We start from the raw sequence: 20,429 nt of genomic DNA, 5'->3' as shown, positions 1-20,429 counted from the left end.
ACAACGCGGTCTTCGTAATGACTGCGCTGTTGTAATTGCATGCTTTGTAGCATGCTATATACTTCCATGAGGATGTGTTCTTAACAGGGCATCTCTGTCGTAAAGTCTGTCTCGTTTAAAAGATTCCCTTATGAGAAATTTCGGGTAACCTCTCCCAAGAAATTTTTCTGTCATAGTGGTAACTTGAAAGTCAATGTCCTGAAACTTTGAAACATTCAGTACATTCTCATCTCCTTACTCTATGTGAGACTAAGTCTGTACAGCCATACCTATCCCTGCCCATGACAAACTATGATCGCTTTCTTTTAACTCGTTTTAGATTTTGCATATTTTTTAGATTGGTGTCCTTTCCCAGTATGAATTCATGGATACGTATATTGCCCACTTGCCCGTGTGATGGCATCTCACATCAATCGGATATCCATATTCTTTTGCAGATTTTATAGTGCCTCTCGTAGAAAAATTATCGTCCCTTTTTTAAAAGAAATGAACTTAACCAGATGCCGCCCAGCTTTTTTAGAAGTCCAGAGAATGGATACGGTTTTAACTGTAACTGTGGTTTTACATTTTTTAAAAAGTGTTTCTAAAGTACGGAAACAAATGGTAACGGAAATGGTTTAAATCTTTTTCCTACTGAATAACTGTCTATTGATCCCCCTCATTGAACTCGCATTAAGAGCTGTATTCATTGTAATTTGTTTTTATGTCTGTTACTTTTATGGTTACTTGTTTTTAACCGAATAAAGTTCTTTGAATCTGAATCTGAATGTCCTGAAGGTTAGAACAGTTTTGACAAAGTCTTAAAAACGGCCTGAAAGGAATGCTTTGTTTTTGATTACCGGGTCGAAATCCAGCAGTGTTTCTAGTGGTTGGTTTTACAAAGAGGTCTACTTCATCCACAGATATCCTTATACAAGAGAGATGTTATTTAATCAATGTACCTTTATTTCTTTTTGTAGATAATGCTTTGTAATGTGGTTTTCCTGATGATGGTGGCATGTACGCCGAAACACGCGCCAACACTTTGAAGAACCAGTGCCACATTAATCTATTTAATTTAATGTTTGTTTTCTTTTGTAATGTGTGGCTTGTCATCTGTCTATGTGTATGTACTGTTTCCAGTTATTGTGATGTTTCTCGCACCTAAGTGAATATATGTACTTGGTGCGATTACGAGATAAAAAAATTATAGTTGCAGTATTACTAATATGTATATAATTTCTGGCTACAGTGATGACATATTGTTTGGTCATTGTTAATACGTGTCTCGTTTATTGATTGATGAACTTTGAGCCATCTTTTTAATATTTTTGTCATTATAAAAAATAGATATTTCTATAACTGCTTGATACATTGAGTTTACTGTTAACATTGTTCAAATTGAGGTCTGCTACAACTCTTGAGTGACCTACATGTTGCCTAGTGATTTTGCATTGCCAATTGTTGACTTTTGTCTAACCTTCCGATATGCTTACTTCACCTGTGTGCAACATGTGTTTCACTGCATCCAGTGCCCCATTTAGTGGGCCCTGGATATTTGTCTGTTACCGCATCTTACGCTGCCCTGGATCTCAAACTGTTGATGGGTCCCTTAGTGGCCCATAACCAGGACTGTTCCAAGGGTATGCAGCTTGTGTACAAAGCAGCATTGGGGCAAGTGGCTGGAGGCAATCCCTGTGCAGCTGCACAGCGTCAACTGGATCTCAGTTTCATCAAAGTCAACACAGGTTCTCCTAAATGCTCCTATGGACAATGGAAATGAGGAGCATGTTTGTTCCTTTGACATACTCAATTGGATGGCTGACATTTCCAATTTGGAAGGTTCGGGTTTCTTTTTTTTAATCTTTTATTTTTATTATTGAATTGTGGATGATACATCTGTTAACTGGACTACATCACAATTTTGCGTATACATATCAGGTGCATTCACAGTATTTAAGACATATAAACAGCATTTTAAGACTTCTAGTTACATTCATTTTCGTACAGTAACCTCAACGTTTAACAATTCTGTCTTCCAATACATAACATGCCTATAACACACTTCACAGATCTTTCTCTGTCCAACTACTTATTCTATTTATACAATTATAATCATCACATTAATGTTTTTTCTGAGTCTGTGCTTCACTTTGTCCTGTGCACCCTTCATAGAGGCGAGACCTCTTCTGTAAAATGTCCCCAGACCTGATTTTGGTGGCAGGACCACCTACAAAGTGATAAACTACAATATTTTGGAATTTTAGATACCTCCATGATCTCCCCTGGGTGCCCCAGGGGTGCGAGTCATGTCATTCTAAGGAGGGCCCTTATAAAAGATGTTTTATAAGCCTTGTGGATAGAGAAATTGCACATTTCACTTTCCCCATTGTAGTAAAGTGGCTCCCAAAGTCAACATTGGTGCCTGGAGCACTGTTTAGTGGGGATCTACAATATGTTTGCATATTCAGGAACCCTAACGTCTCCCAGAGGTGTCTCAGGGTTGAGGGTGTCATGTAACTATAAGCAGGGCCCTTATAAAATATTTTATATGCCCTAGTAAAGGAGAAATTGCACAGTGCTGTTTCCCCATTGTAGAACGCTAGCCCCAGAGGACATGGCAATAGTTATGAATGCATAACTATTGCTCGGAATTAAATGAAAATACTGTTCAAGGACTTAGGAGATTGATATTGATAAATCCAACAATATGCCATTGTTTAATTTCTCCTAGAGTATACCCAAAAGAAGTTATAACACTTTCTTGTCTGTATGCCTAAATTCAGCCTTCTGGTGCTCTTCCCTAATTGGTCAGAGTTAACAGGATTAGCCAGGCTGCTTTGATGAAGTGATAAGTGGCTCACCCAGTGAGAGGCATTCTGGTAGAGAGAGCTGTGCTATACAGGAATGCCAGAGCAGAGAGGAGGGGTCATAAAGCATGGAACTTCAAAGGGTGAATAGGACAGGCAGCGAATACCAGGTCCACCTACCCCCAGCCCCCCCTGACTCCGCCAGAAGGCAGCCCAAAGGCAGGAATTTGCAGATGCCCATCAGCTCTGCTGCTTGAAATGAAGGAGTGCCAAGCCAGAAACTTTATTTGCCAGGTCCTGCATTCTGACTGACGGCGCCTGCTGCATTATCTGGAACTACAGCCCTTTGGATGTACCTTGCTTGAAGGGGAATAAAGAGTGGACTCCCTGTGTTGGAAAGTGGATTATTAGTAGTGCCTCTGACAATCCTGGCACGACTCTTTCTTTGAACTCTCCCTTCTTTTGGCGCTCTACACCCTCTTCCTGGAGTCTCACCTCTCTCTCTATACACTCCATGCAGCGCTCTCCCTTCCTGACACACCACACCTCTCCCACTCCTGACACTCCATGCCCCTCCCACTCTTGATGCTTCATGCCATCTTTGAACACTGCTCGCCCCTCCCTCTCCACCCTTTACTAATCCCTCTCCAGACACTCGTCTCTCCTCCCTCCCCAGAAACCCTGTCCCTCCCCCTCTCATCTAACACTGTGCCCTTAGCTCTTCAGAGTCTCCAAGCCCTCAGGCACCCTTCACTCCACCCTCCCCAGAAGCCCCATAATCCTCCCAGTCCTGACACTTGATGCCCCGCCCCCTTATTACATTGAATGGCGCTCCCTCTCCTGGCATCCCATGACATTCTAACTAGCCCACCCCTGCCATGTCTTACCTCTCTTTCAGCTGAAGGGCACGCCCTTCTTTTTTATGGCAGCCCTCTCTTCCATGACACAGTCGTCATGTGATGTCTCTGCTCAGACCTGGACATCCTAAGCTCCCTGCATCTGTGATGTTACTCCCTGAGACCTGCACATCCTGCCCCCGCCTCTGGTGTTACTCCCTAGACCAGCTTATGCTTTCCCACTTCCTTCCTCTGTGAGGTTACTTCCTGGGGCTGCACTCCCGGTCCCCCTTTTTCTAGGTAGTCATTCCCCAGGCTTGTACACCCAGACCCCTCCCTGACTGCTTTGTGATGTCACTCCTACAGGCCTGACCACCCCCCCTTGTGATGTCACTCCTTCAGGCCTGCACATCCTGCCCCTACCCCCTGTGTGGTGTTATTCCTCCGGCCTGCACACCCCCCTTTGTGATGTCACTCCTCCAGACCTGCACACCCCCCTTTGTGATGTCACTCTTCCGGTCTTGCACCCCCCACCCTGGTGATGTCACTCCCCCAGGCCTGTACAGCCTGCCCCCCACCCCTTTGTGATGTCACTCCTCCAGTCCTGCACATCCCCCTTGTGATGTCACTCCCCCAGGCCTGTACAGCCTGCCCCCCATCCCTTTGTGATGTCACTCCTCCAGTCTTGCACATCCCTCTTGTGATGTCACTCCCCCAGGCCTGTACAGCCTGCCCCCTCCCCTTTGTGATGTCACTCCTCCAGTCCTGCACATCCCCCTTTTAAGGTCACTCCCCCAGGCCTGTACAGCCTGCCCCCCACACCCCTTTGTGATGTCACTCCCCCAGGCCGGTACATCCCCCCTCCCCCTTTGTGATGTCACTCCCCCACCACTATATATCCCCGAGGAGGACTGTGAACCCCAGAGTGATGTTGGGGCAGTAAGGGCGCAGACTGGGCAATTCTTTGAGCATAGGCAATACCAGGTCTGCGGTATTAAATATGACCTTGAAGCCTTGCCCCCCACGAGGAGAGGTGTTCGGGCTGAACCCCTCTTGGCACCCGCCCTCTGCTTGTGGGTCTCATTCCAGCTCCTGGCTCTGCCAGCGATATGTTGGGGGCTCCGGAGGGGGCCTGCCATCATGCGCATGCCTGCTGGGATATGACTGGTGTGACTGACTAAGGGATTTATATCGCTCCGCCCACACACGAGATGGCGCGGTGTGGCTCTGAACATCCGTGACATTTGGATGGGAACAGCCATGGCCTTTGCCTGTGGAGTTCGTGTTTATATTGGGGGCAAGAGAACTTCACAGAGGCAGACCAGGCCACCTCAGTCGAGGCACCGTGTCTCCCTTTGTGGGCGCAGTTGACAGGGAGAGTGGTATGAATGCTCAGTAGCGGGGGTCAGAACCTTGGCGTGGTGCTACTGCTCACCAGCCCCAAGGGCTGGTGCTAATCTGACCTGTGTGTCTGGAGTGGGGGTGCTAATCTAACCTGTGTGCCTGGAGGGCTGGTGCTAATCTGACCTGTGTGCCTGAAGGGCTGGTGCTAATCTGACCTGTGTGCCTGGAGTGCTGGTGCTAATCTGACCTGTGTGCCTCGGGGGCTGGTGCGAATCTGACCTGTGTGCCTAGGGGGCCGGTGCTAATCTGACCTGTGTCTCTGGAGTGGTGGTGCTAATCTGACCTGTGTGCCTCGGGGGCTGGTGCTAATCTGACCTGTGTGCCTCGAGGGCTGGTGCTAATCTGACCAGTTTGCCTCCAGGGCTGGTGCTAATCTGACCTGTGTGCCTGGAGTGGGGGTGCTAATCTGACCTGTGTGCCTGGAGGGCTGGTGCTAATCTGACCTGTGTGCCTGGAGTGGGGGTGCTAATCTGACCTGTGTGCCTGAAGGGCTGGTGCTAATCTGACCTGTGTGCCTGGAGTGCTGGTGCTAATCTGACCTGTGTGCCTCGAGGGCTGGTGCTAATCTGACCTGTGTGCCTCGAGGGCTGCTGCTAATCTGACCTGTGTGCCTCGGGGACTGGTGCTAATCTGACCTGTGTGCCCCGAGGGCTGGTGCTAATCTGACCTGCTAACCTGACCTGTGTGCCTCGGGGCTAGTGCTAATCTGACCTGTGTGCCTGGAGGGCTGGTGCGAATCTGACCTGTGTGCCTGGGGTGGGGGTGCTAATCTGACCTGTGTGCCTCGAGGGCTGGAGCTAATCTGAGGTGAGAGGTGAGTCCATCCTGAGGTGAGAGGTGAGTGCATCCTGAGGTTAGAGGTGATTGCCTCCTGAGATGAGAGTGACTCCTGGGGTGAGAGGTGAGTGCCCTCCTGAGATGAGTGGGGAGTGTGTCCTGAGGTGAGAGTGAGAAGTCCGCACCCAGAGGTTTGAGTGGTCCGCACCCTTAAGAGTGAGAGGTATGCACCCGCAGGAGTGAGTTCAGTGGTGAAAGTGGGCAGGATCGACAGGGCACAGTGTGCCCCTACTTCTTTAATTCAGTAGATTCCATTCCCCAACTTTTTTAAACACGTCCCAGAATGGCAGAAATAGCCAAGGCCAACACATAAGGTTTGGCGTTCATGGCCATTCGGGACTCTTTCCTTCTTTGCTGCTCTTCTCCCTTTCTTCCTCTTATTCCCTTTTTTCCGTTTAGCTCCTCCTCCTTTACTGATAATCGTGACTTCAAGAAATGTACACACCCTCCCTTTCCTCCTTCCGTTTATTTGTTACCCTGTAAAATGGACCCAAAAAAGAAATACACTTGTTAGAAATGTCATCTTTTTCTGACATTTTTTTGGTGGAGGAGACCCCTAATCTTCATGTTCAATCCTAAAAATTATTCTTGCAACACTCCCCGCATAGCCAAATGGATCCTTGGGTTAGAGCGTTTCTGCTTTAGGGTAGAATATGTTCCTGGTATTCACAAATCTGCAGCAGACTTTCAAGAAGCCCTTTAGATAAGGTGGAGCAATTTGATTTTTCAACTCAATCACACCACCATCACTTTGCAAGAATGGTCAGAATGCATGAACAAAGACACCACCGTGACCCAATTCTTAATGTACACGGTACAGGGTTGGCCCACTTCCACTGATTCTGTAAGTGAGGATATCAAGAAATGCTGGGAAGTTCGTCATGAGCTCAGCATTGATCAGGGAGTCCTATTTAGGAATGACAAAATAATACCACCCAAACCCCTTAGATACAAAATTGTTGATCTTGTACATAAGGGTCACATTGGCAGAAGTTTAACTAAAGCTAGACTGCGTGAACTTTACTGGTTCCCCAACAGGGACTGGATTGTGGAAGACAAGGTAACAAACTTTAACTTGTGCCAATAGCGATAAATCCAAAATAACTAGGAGAGGCCCCATCTCCCCTGTATCAGTACCATACAGGGGAGATGGGGGCTTTCCTAGTACCAGACAAACCATGGGAGAAGATTGCCCGTGATATAAATGGTCCTTTCAATCTCAAAGGAGTTTTAAAAACAATTCGCATTGGTCTTAATAGATCACCACTCTTACTGGACTGTAATAAGATGGTCAACCAAATTACCACAGACTCTGTCATCCAATTCCTCAGAAATGCATTTGGCCTGGAAGGCATCCCATCCCATCCTCCATAATCACTGACAATGGGGTTCAATTTACTTCTTACATCATTACAGAGTTCCTTGATACATTGAATATAACTCACTTGAAAATGCCCCTCTACTTTCTCAGGGCCAACGGTCTGGTAGAAAGGATGAACTGCATGTTTAGAGGTTGCATACATTTAGCTAGTGTTAACAGATTCCAGTAGTAGAGATCATCCCTTTTTCTGCCTTAAAGGGAAGAAAACCCTGCACCAAATTCTTTCTCAACTGGTTGGGAGGTGGAACCAGTGTTATGCGCAATATTCAGGCCTCTAAAGACACAATAAATGCACATCGAACCAAGTATAAGACTCATTACGACCTCAAACATGGAACCAAAGTTCCACAATGGAGGGAAGGAGATCAGGTATGTGTCAAGAAACCCAGAATAAGCAATTCTGACTTAGGGGGAAGATGTATTACAATGTTTAGTTACATTGATTAGTTCAATTGAAGTGACACCCTACTCCTTTCTTCCTAGTTTATGATGGTACATTCCTCTCTGGTTTCCCCCCATCTTTTCTTACATTGGTACCTTCCTCCTATCTCTGGGAGGCTACCTTGGAATGTTCAGGTGTGTTGCACAGTTGGTGGAGAGAGGAGACAGGTAATAAAGAGTTTGAAGTACCTGCTTGAAGATTCCGTCTTTTTATCATATACAAAAAAGAAATACACTTGTTGGAAAGGCTACACTTCGAAATAGAAAAATGTCAGAAAAAGATGACATTTCCAACAAGTGTATTTCATTTCGAAGTGTAGCCTCAGGAATAAAAGGTTCAAAATATGAAAATAGAAATAACAATATAAAGCCAGACAGAGTGGTTGCAAAGTGACCAGATTGATTTTATTCACTCCCAAACACATTAGCATCACCGTACAGAGTTTTCCAGTGAAGCGCTACTTGTGTGTACTTGTCTTCCTTTGAACAGCATGTTTGTCCCTGTCTGGGGAAGTTCACCAATCCTGGAGGTACAGCAATGTGTGGATTGGAAAATGCTTACCAAGGCTCTGTGCTCAGGGATGTGGTCTTTTTAAACCATACTGCTTACGTTTTGTAAGGACCATACTGCTTACATTTTGTAAGGATCTTTGCAATGGGCATTGAAATTAGTCCCTTCCATGCCCTGTAGTCATGTCCTTAACTTTTCAGGCAAAAGCACTTGATGACCCATAAGCCGCACCCGGGCCTATCTGGCCCGCTTCCGTAGGCCGCCGGGCCCCACCCTTGGCGACCACCTCCAATATCGGCCCGCTCGAGTACTCCCGGTTCCAGCCATTGAATCTCGCAGGGCCAGGCTGCCTCTCCACTGATGCCAGGCGAGTCCGGAAGACGGGGCAGCAGCCGAGGTACGTCAGGGAGCCCCACTCGGTTGCTGCAGTGGCTGTTGTGTTTGGGTGTGTCGCGGCTCTTAACCCTTTAAATGCGCCTGTCAGCCAACGGCTACCGCCAGCACTACCTCAGTAGTGCTGCGCACGTCCGTTTGCCGACGTGGCCCCGCCGGCACTCACTCCCGCTCGGATGCTTGTTTCCGTTCTGGGAAGGACATGGCTTTTGTAGTTCGGACTGGACTGTTCCCATGGGGCACAGGGTCAGCGCTGATTTGCATATCGCCATTGTCTAACCCAGGGTGGTGTGGAGTGGAAAAACAGTGGATTTGGTCCCAGATCTTTGGACTGGGGTGAATGTGTGACATTGATCCACATTCTGTCCATCATTGTTGTGTTTGCAGTTACCACTCTAAGTGTACTGGGGATGCTCAGACGTGAGTCCCAGGCACTCCACACCACTGGAATCAAGCTAGCCGGGCTGAAGAGAGGTGTTACCTCGAAACCGGGCCGGTCCTCGGATGCTAGTTTCCGTTCTGGGAAGGACATGGCTTTTGTAGTTCGGACTGGACTGTTCCCATGGGGCACAGGGTCAGCGCTGATTTGCATATTGCCATTGTCTAACCCAGGGTGGTGTGGAGTGGAAAAACGGTGGATTTGGGCCCAGATCTTTGGACTGGGGTGAATGTGTGACATTGATCCACATTCTGTCCATCATTGTTGTGTTTGCAGTTACCGCTCTAAGTGTACTGGGGATGCTCAGACGTGAGTCCCAGGCACTCCACACCACTGGAATCAAGCTAGCTGGGCTGAAGAGAGGTGTTACCTCGAAACCGGGCCGGTCCTCGGATGCTTGTTTCCGTTCTGGGAAGGACATGGCTTTTGTAGTTCGGACTGGACTGTTCCCATGGGGCACAGGGTCAGCGCTGATTTGCATATCGCCATTGTCTAACCCAGGGTGGTGTGGAGTGGAAAAACGGTGGATTTGGGCCCAGATCTTTGGACTGGGGTGAATGTGTGACATTGATCCACATTCTGTCCATCATTGTTGTGTTTGCAGTTACCGCTCTAAGTGTACTGGGGATGCTCAGACGTGAGTCCCAGGCACTCCACACCACTGGAATCAAGCTAGCCGGGCTGAAGAGAGGTGTTACCTCGAAACCGGGCCGGTCCTCGGATGCTTGTTTCCGTTCTGGGAAGGACATGGCTTTTGTAGTTCGGACTGGACTGTTCCCATGGGGCACAGGGTCAGTGCTGATTTGCATATCGCCATTGTCTAACCCAGGGTGGTGTGGAGTGGAAAAACGGTGGATTTGGGCCCAGATCTTTGGACTGGGGTGAATGTGTGACATTGATCCACATTCTGTCCATCATTGTTGTGTTTGCAGTTACCGCTCTAAGTGTACTGGGGATGCTCAGACGTGAGTCCCAGGCACTCCACACCACTGGAATCAAGCTAGCCGGGCTTAAGAGAGGTGTTACCTCGAAACCGGGCCGGTCCTCGGATGCTTGTTTCTGTTCTGGGAAGGACATGGCTTTTGTAGTTCGGACTGGACTGTTCCCATGGGGCACAGGGTCAGCGCTGATTTGCATATCGCCATTGTCTAACCCAGGGTGGTGTGGAGTGGAAAAACGGTGGATTTGGGCCCAGATCTTTGGACTGGGGTGAATGTGTGACATTGATCCACATTCTGTCCATCATTGTTGTGTTTGCAGTTACCGCTCTAAGTGTACTGGGGATGCTCAGACGTGAGTCCCAGGCACTCCACACCACTGGAATCAAGCTAGCCGGGCTGAAGAGAGGTGTTACCTCAAAACCGGGCCGGTCCTCGGATGCTTGTTTCCGTTCTGGGAAGGACATGGCTTTTGTAGTTCGGACTGGACTGTTCCCATGGGGCACAGGGTCAGCGCTGATTTGCATATCGCCATTGTCTAACCCAGGGTGGTGTGGAGTGGAAAAACGGTGGATTTGGGCCCAAAAACGGGGGATTTGGGCCCAGATCTTTGGACTGGGGTGAATGTGTGACATTGATCCACATTCTGTCCATCATTGTTGTGTTTGCAGTTACCGCTCTAAGTGTACTGGGGATGCTCAGACGTGAGTCCCAGGCACTCCACACCACTGGAATCAAGCTAGCCGGGCTGTAGAGAGGTGTTACCTCGAAACCGGGCCGGTCCTCGGATGCTTGTTTCCGTTCTGGGAAGGACATGGCTTTTGTAGTTCGGACTGGACTGTTCCCATGGGGCACAGGGTCAGCGCTGATTTGCATATCGCCATTGTCTAACCCAGGGTGGTGTGGAGTGGAAAAACGGTGGATTTGGGCCCAGATCTTTGGACTGGGGTGAATGTGTGACATTGATCCACATTCTGTCCATCATTGTTGTGTTTGCAGTTACCGCTCTAAGTGTACTGGGGATGCTCAGACGTGAGTCCCAGGCACTCCACACCACTGGAATCAAGCTAGCCGGGCTGAAGAGAGGTGTTACCTCGAAACCGGGCCGGTCCTCGGATGCTTGTTTCCGTTCTGGGAAGGACATGGCTTTTGTAGTTCGGACTGGACTGTTCCCATGGGGCACAGGGTCAGCGCTGATTTGCATATTGCCATTGTCTAACCCAGGGTGGTGTGGAGTGGAAAAACGGTGGATTTGGGCCCAGATCTTTGGACTGGGGTGAATGTGTGACATTGATCCACATTCTGTCCATCATTGTTGTGTTTGCAGTTACCGCTCTAAGTGTACTGGGGATGCTCAGACGTGAGTCCCAGGCACTCCACACCACTGGAATCAAGCTAGCCGGGCTGAAGAGAGGTGTTACCTCGAAACCGGGCCGGTCCTCGGATGCTTGTTTCCGTTCTGGGAAGGACATGGCTTTTGTAGTTCGGACTGGACTGTTCCCATGGGGCACAGGGTCAGCGCTGATTTGCATATCGCCATTGTCTAACCCAGGGTGGTGTGGAGTGGAAAAACGGTGGATTTGGGCCCAGATCTTTGGACTGGGGTGAATGTGTGACATTGATCCACATTCTGTCCATCATTGTTGTGTTTGCAGTTACCGCTCTAAGTGTACTGGGGATGCTCAGACGTGAGTCCCAGGCACTCCACACCACTGGAATCAAGCTAGCCGGCCTGAAGAGAGGTGTTACCTCGAAACCGGGCCGGTCCTCGGATGCTTGTTTCCGTTCTGGGAAGGACATGGCTTTTGTAGTTCGGACTGGACTGTTCCCATGGGGCACAGGGTCAGCGCTGATTTGCATATCGCCATTGTCTAACCCAGGGTGGTGTGGAGTGGAAAAACGGTGGATTTGGGCCCAGATCTTTGGACTGGGGTGAATGTGTGACATTGATCCACATTCTGTCCATCATTGTTGTGTTTGCAGTTACCGCTCTAAGTGTACTGGGGATGCTCAGACTTGAGTCCCAGGCACTCCACACCACTGGAATCAAGCTAGCCGGGCTGAAGAGAGGTGTTACCTCGAAACCGGGCCGGTCCTCGGATGCTTGTTTCCGTTCTGGGAAGGACATGGCTTTTGTAGTTCGGACTGGACTGTTCCCATGGGGCACAGGGTCAGCGCTGATTTGCATATCGCCATTGTCTAACCCAGGGTGGTGTGGAGTGGAAAAACGGTGGATTTGGGCCCAGATCTTTGGACTGGGGTGAATGTGTGACATTGATCCACATTCTGTCCATCATTGTTGTGTTTGCAGTTACCGCTCTAAGTGTACTGGGGATGCTCAGACGTGAGTCCCAGGCACTCCACACCACTGGAATCAAGCTAGCCGGGCTGAAGAGAGGTGTTACCTCGAAACCGGGCCGGTCCTCGGATGCTTGTTTCCGTTCTGGGAAGGACATGGCTTTTGTAGTTCGGACTGGACTGTTCCCATGGGGCACAGGGTCAGCGCTGATTTGCATATCGCCATTGTCTAACCCAGGGTGGTGTGGAGTGGAAAAACGGTGGATTTGGGCCAAGATCTTTGGACTGGGGTGAATGTGTGACATTGATCCACATTCTGTCCATCATTGTTGTGTTTGCAGTTACCGCTCTAAGTGTACTGGGGATGCTCAGACGTGAGTCCCAGGCACTCCACACCACTGGAATCAAGCTAGCCGGGCTGAAGAGAGGTGTTACCTCGAAACCGGGCCGGTCCTCGGATGCTTGTTTCCGTTCTGGGAAGGACATGGCTTTTGTAGTTCGGACTGGACTGTTCCCATGGGGCACAGGGTCAGCGCTGATTTGCATATCGCCATTGTCTAACCCAGGGTGGTGTGGAGTGGAAAAACGGTGGATTTGGGCCCAGATCTTTGGACTGGGGTGAATGTGTGACATTGATCCACATTCTGTCCATCATTGTTGTGTTTGCAGTCACCGCTCTAAGTGTACTGGGGATGCTCAGACGTGAGTCCCAGGCACTCCACACCACTGGAATCAAGCTAGCCGGGCTGAAGAGAGGTGTTACCTCGAAACCGGGCCGGTCCTCGGATGCTTGTTTCCGTTCTGGGAAGGACATGGCTTTTGTAGTTCGGACTGGACTGTTCCCATGGGGCACAGGGTCAGCGCTGATTTGCATATCGCCATTGTCTAACCCAGGGTGGTGTGGAGTGGAAAAACGGTGGATTTGGGCCCAGATCTTTGGACTGGGGTGAATGTGTGACATTGATCCACATTCTGTCCATCATTGTTGTGTTTGCAGTTACCGCTCTAAGTGTACTGGGGATGCTCAGACGTGAGTCCCAGGCACTCCACACCACTGGAATCAAGCTAGCCGGGCTGAAGAGAGGTGTTACCTCGAAACCGGGCCGGTCCTCGGATGCTTGTTTCCGTTCTGGGAAGGACATGGCTTTTGTAGTTCGGACTGGACTGTTCCCATGGGGCACAGGGTCAGCGCTGATTTGCATATCGCCATTGTCTAACCCAGGGTGGTGTGGAGTGGAAAAACGGTGGATTTGGGCCCAGATCTTTGGACTGGGGTGAATGTGTGACATTGATCCACATTCTGTCCATCATTGTTGTGTTTGCAGTTACCGCTCTAAGTGTACTGGGGATGCTCAGACGTGAGTCCCAGGCACTCCACACCACTGGAATCAAGCTAGCCGGGCTGAAGAGAGGTGTTACCTCGAAACCGGTCCGGTCCTCGGATGCTTGTTTCCGTTCTGGGAAGGACATGGCTTTTGTAGTTCGGACTGGACTGTTCCCATGGGGCACAGGGTCAGCGCTGATTTGCATATCGCCATTGTCTAACCCAGGGTGGTGTGGAGTGGAAAAACGGTGGATTTGGGCCCAGATCTTTGGACTGGGGTGAATGTGTGACATTGATCCACATTCTGTCCATCATTGTTGTGTTTGCAGTTACCGCTCTAAGTGTACTGGGGATGCTCAGACGTGAGTCCCAGGCACTCCACACCACTGGAATCAAGCTAGCCGGGCTGAAGAGAGGTGTTACCTCGAAACCGGGCCGGTCCTCGGATGCTTGTTTCCGTTCTGGGAAGGACATGGCTTTTGTAGTTCGGACTGGACTGTTCCCATGGGGCACAGGGTCAGCGCTGATTTGCATATCGCCATTGTCTAACCCAGGGTGGTGTGGAGTGGAAAAACGGTGGATTTGGGCCCAGATCTTTGGACTGGGGTGAATGTGTGACATTGATCCACATTCTGTCCATCATTGTTGTGTTTGCAGTTACCGCTCTAAGTGTACTGGGGATGCTCAGACGTGAGTCCCAGGCACTCCACACCACTGGAATCAAGCTAGCCGGGCTGAAGAGAGGTGTTACCTCGAAACCGGGCCGGTCCTCGGATGCGTCTTTCCGTTCTGGGAAGGACATGGCTTTTGTAGTTCGGACTGGACTGTTCCCATGGGGCACAGGGTCAGCGCTGATTTGCATATCGCCATTGTCTAACCCAGGGTGGTGTGGAGTGGAAAAACGGTGGATTTGGGCCCAGATCTTTGGACTGGGGTAAATGTGTGACATTGATCCACATTCTGTCCATCATTGTTGTGTTTGCAGTTACCGCTCCAAGTGTACTGGGGATGCTCAGACGTGAGTCCCAGGCACTCCACACCACTGGAATCAAGCTAGCCGGGCTGAAGAGAGGTGTTACCTCGAAACCGGGCCGGTCCTCGGATGCTTGTTTCCGTTCTGGGAAGGACATGGCTTTTGTAGTTCGGACTGGACTGTTCCCATGGGGCACAGGGTCAGCGCTGATTTGCATATCGCCATTGTCTAACCCAGGGTGGTGTGGAGTGGAAAAACGGTGGATTTGGGCCCAGATCTTTGGACTGGGGTGAATGTGTGACATTGATCCACATTCTGTCCATCATTGTTGTGTTTGCAGTTACCGCTCTAAGTGTACTGGGGATGCTCAGACGTGAGTCCCAGGCACTCCACACCACTGGAATCAAGCTAGCCGGGCTGAAGAGAGGTGTTACCTCGAAACCGGGCCGGTCCTCGGATGCTTGTTTCCGTTCTGGGAAGGACATGGCTTTTGTAGTTCGGACTGGACTGTTCCCATGGGGCACAGGGTCAGCGCTGATTTGCATATCGCAATTGTCTAACCCAGGGTGGTGTGGAGTGGAAAAACGGTGGATTTGGGCCCAGATCTTTGGACTGGGGTGAATGTGTGACATTGATCCACATTCTGTCCATCATTGTTGTGTTTGCAGTTACCGCTCTAAGTGTACTGGGGATGCTCAGACGTGAGTCCCAGGCACTCCACACCACTGGAATCAAGCTAGCCGGGCTGAAGAGAGGTGTTACCTCGAAACCGGGCCGGTCCTCGGATGCTTGTTTCCGTTCTGGGAAGGACATGGCTTTTGTAGTTCGGACTGGACTGTTCCCATGGGGCACAGGGTCAGCGCTGATTTGCATATCGCCATTGTCTAACCCAGGGTGGTGTGGAGTGGAAAAACGGTGGATTTGGGTCCAGATCTTTGGACTGGGGTGAATGTGTGACATTGATCCACATTCTGTCCATCATTGTTGTGTTTGCAGTTACCGCTCTAAGTGTACTGGGGATGCTCAGACGTGAGTCCCAGGCACTCCACACCACTGGAATCAAGCTAGCCGGGCTGAAGAGAGGTGTTACCTCGAAACCGGGCCGGTCCTCGGATGCTTGTTTCTGTTCTGGGAAGGACATGGCTTTTGTAGTTCGGACTGGACTGTTCCCATGGGGCACAGGGTCAGCGCTGATTTGCATATCGCCATTGTCTAACCCAGGGTGGTGTGGAGTGGAAAAACGGTGGATTTGGCCCAAAAACGGTGGATTTGGGCCCAGATCTTTGGACTGGGGTGAATGTGTGACATTGATCCACATTCTGTCCATCATTGTTGTGTTTGCAGTTACCGCTCTAAGTGTACTGGGGATGCTCAGACGTGAGTCCCAGGCACTCCACACCACTGGAATCAAGCTAGCCGGGCTGAAGAGAGGTGTTACCTCGAAACCGGGCCGGTCCTCGGATGCTTGTTTCCGTTCTGGGAAGGACATGGCTTTTGTAGTTCGGACTGGACTGTTCCCATGGGGCACAGGGTCAGCGCTGATTTGCATATCGCCATTGTCTAACCCAGGGTGGTGTGGAGTGGAAAAACGGTGGATTTGGGCCCAGATCTTTGGACTGGGGTGAATGTGTGACATTGATCCACATTCTGTCCATCATTGTTGTGTTTGCAGTTACCGCTCTAAGTGTACTGGGGATGCTCAGACGTGAGTCCCAGGCACTCCACACCACTGGAATCAAGCTAGCCGGGCTGAAGAGAGGTGTTACCTCGAAACTGGGCCGGTCCTCGGATGCTTGTTTCCGTTCTGGGAAGGACATGGCTTTTGTAGTTCGGACTGGACTGTTCCCATGGGGCACAGGGTCAGCGCTGATTTGCATATCGCCATTGTCTAACCCAGGGTGGTGTGGAGTGGAAAAACGGTGGATTTGGGCCCAGATCTTTGGACTGGGGTGAATGTGTGACATTGATCCACATTCTGTCCATCATTGTTGTGTTTGCAGTTACCGCTCTAAGTGTACTGGGGATGCTCAGACGTGAGTCCCAGGCACTCCACACCACTGGAATCAAGCTAGCCGGGCTGAAGAGAGGTGTTACCTCGAAACCGGGCCGGTCCTCGGATGCTTGTTTCCGTTCTGGGAAGGACATGGCTTTTGTAGTTCGGACTGGACTGTTCCCATGGGGCACAGGGTCAGCGCTGATTTGCATATCGCCATTGTCTAACCCAGGGTGGTGTGGAGTGGAAAAACGGTGGATTTGGGCCCAGATCTTTGGACTGGGGTGAATGTGTGACATTGATCCACATTCTGTCCATCATTGTTGTGTTTGCAGTTACCGCTCTAAGTGTACTGGGGATGCTCAGACGTGAGTCCCAGGCACTCCACACCACTGGAATCAAGCTAGCCGGGCTGAAGAGAGGTGTTACCTCGAAACCGGGCCGGTCCTCGGATGCTTGTTTCCGTTCTGGGAAGGACATGGCTTTTGTAGTTCGGACTGGACTGTTCCCATGGGGCACAGGGTCAGCGCTGATTTGCATATCGCCATTGTCTAACCCAGGGTGGTGTGGAGTGGAAAAACGGTGGATTTGGGCCCAGATCTTTGGACTGGGGTGAATGTGTGACATTGATCCACATTCTGTCCATCATTGTTGTGTTTGCAGTTACCGCTCTAAGTGTACTGGGGACGCTCAGACGTGAGTCCCAGGCACTCCACACCACTGGAATCAAGCTAGCCGGGCTGAAGAGAGGTGTTACCTCGAAACCGGGCCGGTCCTCGGATGCTTGTTTCCGTTCTGGGAAGGACATGGCTTTTGTAGTTCGGACTGGACTGTTCCCATGGGGCACAGGGTCAGCGCTGATTTGCATATCGCCATTGTCTAACCCAGGGTGGTGTGGAGTGGAAAAACGGTGGATTTGGGCCCAGATCTTTGGACTGGGGTGAATGTGTGACATTGATCCACATTCTGTCCATTTGTGTTTGCAGTTACCGCTCTAAGTGTACTGGGGATGCTCAGACGTGAGTCCCAGGCACTCCACACCACTGGAATCAAGCTAGCCGGGCTGAAGAGAGGTGTTACCTCGAAACCGGGCCGGTCCTCGGATGCTTGTTTCCGTTCTGGGAAGGACATGGCTTTTGTAGTTCGGACTGGACTGTTCCCATGGGGCACAGGGTCAGCGCTGATTTGCATATCGCCATTGTCTAACCCAGGGTGGTGTGGAGTGGAAAAACGGTGGATTTGGGCCCAGATCTTTGGACTGGGGTGAATGTGTGACATTGATCCACATTCTGTCCATCATTGTTGTGTTTGCAGTTACCGCTCCAAGTGTACTGGGGATGCTCAGACGTGAGTCCCAGGCACTCCACACCACTGGAATCAAGCTAGCCGGGCTGAAGAGAGGTGTTACCTCGAAACCGGGCCGGTCCTCGGATGCTTGTTTCCGTTCTGGGAAGGACATGGCTTTTGTAGTTCGGACTGGACTGTTCCCATGGGGCACAGGGTCAGCGCTGATTTGCATATCGCCATTGTCTAACCCAGGGTGGTGTGGAGTGGAAAAACGGTGGATTTGGGCCCAGATCTTTGGACTGGGGTGAATGTGTGACATTGATCCACATTCTGTCCATCATTGTTGTGTTTGCAGTTACCGCTCTAAGTGTACTGGGGATGCTCAGACGTGAGTCCCAGGCACTCCACACCACTGGAATCAAGCTAGCCGGGCTGAAGAGAGGTGTTACCTCGAAACCGGGCCGGTCCTCGGATGCTTGTTTCCGTTCTGAGAAGGACATGGCTTTTGTAGTTCGGACTGGACTGTTCCCATGGGGCACAGGGTCAGCGCTGATTTGCATATCGCCATTGTCTAACCCAGGGTGGTGTGGAGTGGAAAAACGGTGGATTTGGGCCCAGATCTTTGGACTGGGGTGAATGTGTGACATTGATCCACATTCTGTCCATCATTGTTGTGTTTGCAGTTACCGCTCTAAGTGTACTGGGACGCTCAGACGTGAGTCCCAGGCACTCCACACCACTGGAATCAAGCTAGCCGGGCTGAAGAGAGGTGTTACCTCGAAACCGGGCCGGTCCTCGGATGCTTGTTTCCGTTCTGGGAAGGACATGGCTTTTGTAGTTCGGACTGGACTGTTCCCATGGGGCACAGGGTCAGCGCTGATTTGCATATCGCCATTGTCTAACACAGGGTGGTGTGGAGTGGAAAAACGGTGGATTTGGGCCCAGATCTTTGGACTGGGGTGAATGTGTGACATTGATCCACATTCTGTCCATCATTGTTGTGTTTGCAGTTACCGCTCTAAGTGTACTGGGGATGCTCAGACGTGAGTCCCAGGCACTCCACACCACTGGAATCAAGCTAGCCGGGCTGAAGAGAGGTGTTACCTCGAAACCGGGCCGGTCCTCGGATGCTTGTTTCCGTTCTGGGAAGGACATTGCTTTTGTAGTTCGGACTGGACTGTTCCCATGGGGCACAGGGTCAGCGCTGATTTGCATATCGCCATTGTCTAACCCAGGGTGGTGTGGAGTGGAAAAACGGTGGATTTGGGCCCAGATCTTTGGACTGGGGTGAATGTGTGACATTGATCCACATTCTGTCCATCATTGTTGTGTTTGCAGTTACCGCTCTAAGTGTACTGGGGATGCTCAGACGTGAGTCCCAGGCACTCCACACCACTGGAATCAAGCTAGCCGGGCTGAAGAGAGGTGTTACCTCGAAACCGGGCCGGTCCTCGGATGCTTGTTTCCGTTCTGGGAAGGACATGGCTTTTGTAGTTCGGACTGGACTGTTCCCATGGGGCACAGGGTCAGCGCTGATTTGCATATCGCCATTGTCTAACCCAGGGTGGTGTGGAGTGGAAAAACGGTGGATTTGGGCCCAGATCTTTGGACTGGGGTGAATGTGTGACATTGATCCACATTCTGTCCATCATTGTTGTGTTTGCAGTTACCGCTCTAAGTGTACTGGGGATGCTCAGACGTGAGTCCCAGGCACTCCACACCACTGGAATCAAGCTAGCCGGGCTGAAGAGAGGTGTTACCTCGAAACCGGGCCGGTCCTCGGATGCTTGTTTCCGTTCTGGGAAGGACATGGCTTTTGTAGTTCGGACTGGACTGTTCCCATGGGGCACAGGGTCAGCGCTGATTTGCATATCGCCATTGTCTAACCCAGGGTGGTGTGGAGTGGAAAAACGGTGGATTTGGGCCCAGATCTTTGGACTGGGGTGAATGTGTGACATTGATCCACATTCTGTCCATCATTGTTGTGTTTGCAGTTACCACATAATGGAATGCCCCGCACTGCGGCAGAATTGCCGCCGCAGTTAAGGCGTTAACTGGGCATCGAAGCCTCCTCCCGTTTGCCGTGCCTTAGTGTGCTGGCCTGCGTTCTTCTCCCTCCTAGGCGTAAGCATCCCCCTCACCCACCACTTTGAGGCTGATGGGGGGTTGCGGTCTGGACTGTGCAATAGCCTCTTGCCGGGCTCCTTGGGGTGAGCTGCTGGGCCCGACCGACTCTACCCCCTTTCTCGGTGCTGATCTCGTGCTGAGGGTCACTAGCATTGCCCCTTCACTTGCCTGCAATATCGCCATGTTCTGAATGGCTCGAACTGCAGGGCCAACTCCCAGAAGCCCCCTCGCCGCAGGACTGCCAGATAAAATGGCAGGTATGCCTCTTCTTCAGCTTCACTGGGGCACTTCCCTTGATCCTACAGCTGAAGACGGCCAGAGGCCGGTGCTTTGCTAGGCGCTCGGCAGGAGAGGCGACGAGACACGTCCTTTCTCGCCGCCATCTTGGCCTTTATCCAAAGTTTAAAGTGAAAGGTCTGCACCCAAAGGTGGTCAACACCCAGAGTTGTAAGTGTTGT

This window comes from Lissotriton helveticus, chromosome 9 (assembly GCF_964261635.1).
Source record: "Lissotriton helveticus chromosome 9, aLisHel1.1, whole genome shotgun sequence".
Classification (NCBI taxonomy): domain Eukaryota; kingdom Metazoa; phylum Chordata; class Amphibia; order Caudata; family Salamandridae; genus Lissotriton; species Lissotriton helveticus.
This window is presented reverse-complemented; position numbering follows the sequence as displayed.